Genomic DNA, 5,000 nt, shown 5'->3' on the forward strand with positions numbered 1-5,000 from the left:
GAATGGAGCAAGGAATATTTGACAGTTAGGGGATGGGGGGGAAGGGCTTAGGAGTAGAGTGGAGTGATTAGTGCAGCAAGGAAGGCCGTCCTGATAGAGGGATGGAGCTGGACAGGGGAGGACAGCAGCAGAGGAAGACAGGGAGAGGAGGAGGGAGGGGAAGGAAGCTGTACTAGAGAAAGGCAGGGAGGAAGGGAAGAGAAAGAGGGAAGGAAGAAGGGATGATGCTGTAGAATAGGAATACAGGGAGGAGAGAAGGGAGGTAAGGGGAGTTGCACTAGAGGAAGGGAGGGAAAGTGATGCTGTAACAGACGAAGGCAGGGAGGGGAGGAGGGAGGGAAGGAAAGCTGTACTATAGGAAGACAGGGAGGGAAGGGAAAAAAAGGAGGGAAGGAAGGAGGGGTGATGCAGTAACAGAGGAAGACTGGGAAGGAAGGAAAGAAGGAAGGGAAGAGGGAAGTGATGCTGTAGGAGAGAAAGACAGGGAGAGGAAGAGGGAGGGAAGGAAAGCTGTACTATAGGAAGACAGGGAGGTAAGAGGAGTTGCACTAGAGGAAGACATGGAGGGGAGGAGGTAACGCATGTGCCGTGCTATTTACCTCCTTCGCCTGGTCATTATAACAACAGAGATAGTGATAGTGCCAGCCAAGCCGCCTCGAGTCGTGGTGATGGACGAGGGTGAGAGTGACGGGTTGATGGTGTGGCGGTGCATGGGAGAGTTGTTGTGATGACGAAGCTGCGGAGAGGGAGTGATGGGGAAGATAGAGGTGGAGTGTAAGAGTGCAGGTGGTGGAGAGGAGTGGAGCAGTGGAGCACAGGTGGTGATGCAAGACGGTGGGGATGTAGGGGATGAGAGAGAGAGAGAGAGAGAGAGAGAGAGAGAGAGAGAGAGAGAGAGAGAGAGAATATAAACAATTAAATCCTTTGTAGGCGTTTTCTAAGATTTATCAGTGTTTGTTTATTTGTTTGTTTGTGTGTGGTTGTAGGTGGGTTGATGTGACTTCTTATTGCTTACTTACTACGGGACACACACACACACACACACACACACACACACACACACACACACACACACACACACACACACACACACACACACACACACACACATACACCGGGTTTGGGTTCAAGTACAATAATTACTCGTCGTTATATACAAGTACTAGTCTGTTACCATGTCACAAAACCAAGTAGTACAAGTATTTAGTTTTCCAATTAGAGTGGATTAGAAATACAATGACTTGCTAATTGTCTAAGGAATGTGACAATTTCTCAATAGTATTTGACAATTTCTCAACAGTATCTGACAGTTCAGTTTGACATTCAAACAACACACACCTGAGTTATGTTAGCGAGTTACGTCAAATAATAGTTATGGTGCACGAAGCCACACCTGTGTTGACCCTCGCCCTCCCTCGCCCCCGCTGCCACGGGTCACCTCGTGCAGGCTGACCCGCCGGCCGCGTACGAGTGCGACTCCATTACCGCCATGACATTATCTGTGTGCTTAAGTGCGAAAACGAGTATTTGTACCTGGGCCCATCCCTGGCACACACACACACACACACACACACACACACACACACACACACACACACACACACACACACACACACACACACATACATTAATACATAAGTATTCAAAATGTATCATTGGGGTATTTGCTTGTACATTCATGTCTCACGTTGCATTTGTTTACCTTTGTTGCTGTTGTTGTTGTTGTTGTTTTGTGAGTGTGTGTGTGTGTGTGTGTTATTGTGCTGGGATGTGGATTAGTTGCGGTGGTTGAGAAAAGGGTATTGAAGATTGAGTACCATAGGAGAGAGAGAGAGAGAGAGAGAGAGAGAGAGAGAGAGAGAGAGAGAGAGAGAGAGAGAGAGAGAGAATATCCAGGTGGTCTGCCTTAATTCTTGGCCTCGCCCACCGACAGCTCCCACACGCCTTTAGGCCTGCCCCACGCCCTGCCACGCCCGCACACACACACACACACACTCACACACACACACACACACACACCACACACACACACACACACACACACACACACACACACACACACTGTTGCCAGGCCGTAAGTGTTATCGCCCCGCCCTGGCCTCCTCCTGGTCCTATCATTTGGTATCCTTCACTAACGCAGCCTCGCCTCACCTCTTCCTCGTGCCACTCGTCCTCCTCCTCCAGTCGATGTAACACAGACATTGGAAGGATTTTTTTTTTTTTTTTTTTTTTTTTTTTTTAAAACCGAGTCATCCGAAGTAGTAAATGCGAACACCATCAACTCCTTCAAAAATCGAATCGACCGTCATTTCGTTGCGTCAGGAGTAAACTGAAGACCGCGGTGCTTTCATCTGCTCCCCAGGTCCCAAGTGGCTGTCGAACAGATTAAATCACCAAGCGGGCAACCTCGTAATGAGCCAATAGGTTTTCTGTTGCCTACATTTCCATGTTTCCTCCTCCTCCACCACCACCTCCTTGTCATTCAGTTACCCAGATATTTTTGACTTTTAGCGTGTTTTACGTAACGTCCTTTCCCTCTTCTTTGTCCTCGTCCTCCTCCTTCTCCTCCTCCTCTTCCTCATCGTTTTCCTCCTCTTTCTTCTTCTCTTCCTCCCCCACCTTCTCCTCTTCCTCCATTCTTGTCTTCCTCCTCTTTTTCTTTCTCGTTCCTCTCCCCTTGGATCCAAAACACCTCAGCCCTTGCCTCACCCACCAAGTGCCATCCTTTAAACTGCTAAGAACGTCCAAGGGAAAAATCAATATGGGCATGGAGTTTGTGCCAAGTGTTCAGTCTTTTTCGTTTAAGTTTTTTTTTTTTTTTTTATACTGAGAGAAAAAAAAACGAACGAGTCAGTCCGAGAGGGTCGAGTGTGTATTTGTTTTCTGCGAGTGTTGTTTTTTTAATGTTATGTTACGTCTTTAGTGGTGTGTGTGTGTGTGTGTGTGTGTGTATGTGTGTGTGTGTGTGTGTGTGTGTGTGTGTGTGTGTGTGTGTGTGTGTGTGTGTGTGTGTGTGTGTGTGTGAAATAGACTATCCACAAGTTTTTATTTAATTTTACAGATGAGTACTTGAAAATTTGTGCTATGATCGTTGCTGAGGAGGGAGAGGAATAGGAGTAGGAGGATGAGGATGAGGAGAAGAAGGAGGAGGAGGAGGAGGAGGAGGAGGAGGAGGAGGAGAAAGACGAAGAGGAGGAGGAGGAGGAGGAGGAGGAGAAAAACGAAGACGAAGAGGAGGAGGAAAAGAAGAAAGAGGATGAACATGAGTAGCAGAAGGAAAGGAAACACTAATAATAAACACTAATAATAATAATAGCAGCAGTACTATCTAAAGAACAGGGTGGGCGTGGGCGTTATCGTGTCTCCTGATGCCTGGGAACCTGCGGGGCTGTAAACTCTGGCCCACTACCACCACCACCATCCTCATGCACCTTCACCGCCACCACCACCATTACCGCCATCCTCCCTCCTTGATGGGCCACCTCGTCAGTATGTTTGCCCGGCCCTCCACCGGCCTCATCCAGTACTCCGATCAGACTTTATTACTGTTGTGTACTTCTTTTGTTTTCTCTCTACCTCGCGGGAGAATCGGGGACTTGATATTTTTCGGGCTTTGGTGAGGATTTGTTCAATAGCGTTTTTTTTTTTTTTTTTATTTTTTTTTTTTGTGTGTGTGTGTGTGTGTGTGTGTGTGTGTGTGTGTTTCATTGTATCATTCCTTCCTTTCTTTAACCTGTTCATCCTCTCACTCACATTTCTCTTTTCCACGCAGAATATTCTCACACTGCTAACTCGTCTCCTCTCAGGCATCAAACGTGTGTGTGTGTGTGTGTGTGTGTGTGTGTGTGTGTGTGTGTGTGTGTGTGTGTGTGTGTGTGTGTGTTTCATTGTACCATTCCCTCCTTTCTTTAGCCTGTTCATCCTCTCACTCACATCTCTCTTTTCCACACAGAATATTCTCACACTGCTAACTTGTCTCCTCTCAGGCCTCAAACGTCACCCTTACCCTATGCCCACACCTCCACACCATCACACATATCATTCTCTCTCCCATCCCCCAATCCCATCTTCCTCTCCCATCCCAATCCGTGCCATACTCTCAAACACATTGGTTGGTATTATAAGATACTTCCGGTTCTCACATCAGCCATTTCTAAAGGTCAAAGAGGGGATCAATCGGGTTCTAATGAGTGTTTCTTTAGGTTCACAGTATAGAAGAAGGGTCAGACTACCACCAGGGCCATAAAACTACTGGAAATGCCCAAAACTCCTACGAAATCCTTGTCAAATATGTGAACCTGGGCGACGAAATGTTTAGTAATACGGCCCATTGTTTCCTCATTACATTGTTTTTTTTTTTATCGCCAGTGTTCTTCCTCTACATGACCCATCTTCCAGTTCCTTTTCCTCTTCATTTTGTCTTCATCCCTCATCTTCTCTTCCCCTCCGCATTACCTCCTCCTCTCCGGTTGAGTATCACATCAAACTCTACGTGCTCCCTCTTCCAATTTCCTTTCATCTTGGCCCTTTCCTCATCCCTCCGCTTCTTCCTCCCATACCCTTACCTTCCCCTACCGTCTGTCCTTCTCTCCTCTTCCCTGCAAGCGGCCCTCAGCTCGTTAAGCCTTTCAGCCTCAAAACTCCGTCACCAACTTAGGTTCATATTCTAAAAAAATTCGGGGCTTACACACACATTTGATAAGCCTTCGTAGAGGTTGTGGGTGTTTCCATGGGTAGTTTAGTGGGGCTGGTAATAGTTTGACAAGGCTTCTGCACCAGAATCGAAAATGTCTGAGAATAAGGGCTCAAAATGGGTCTCTCTCTCTCTCTCTCTCTCTCTCTCTACTTGTTATATATTGGATTTCATATTTTCTCCCGGTGTAGTTCACCAAAAGTGGAAAATTCGTTAGAAATATGCACTGTCATTCTTCTCTCTGTCTCTCTTTAACACACACACACACACACACACACACACACACACACACACACACACACACACA

Source organism: Eriocheir sinensis, chromosome 17 (assembly GCF_024679095.1).
Source record: "Eriocheir sinensis breed Jianghai 21 chromosome 17, ASM2467909v1, whole genome shotgun sequence".
Taxonomy (NCBI): Eukaryota; Metazoa; Arthropoda; class Malacostraca; order Decapoda; family Varunidae; genus Eriocheir; species Eriocheir sinensis.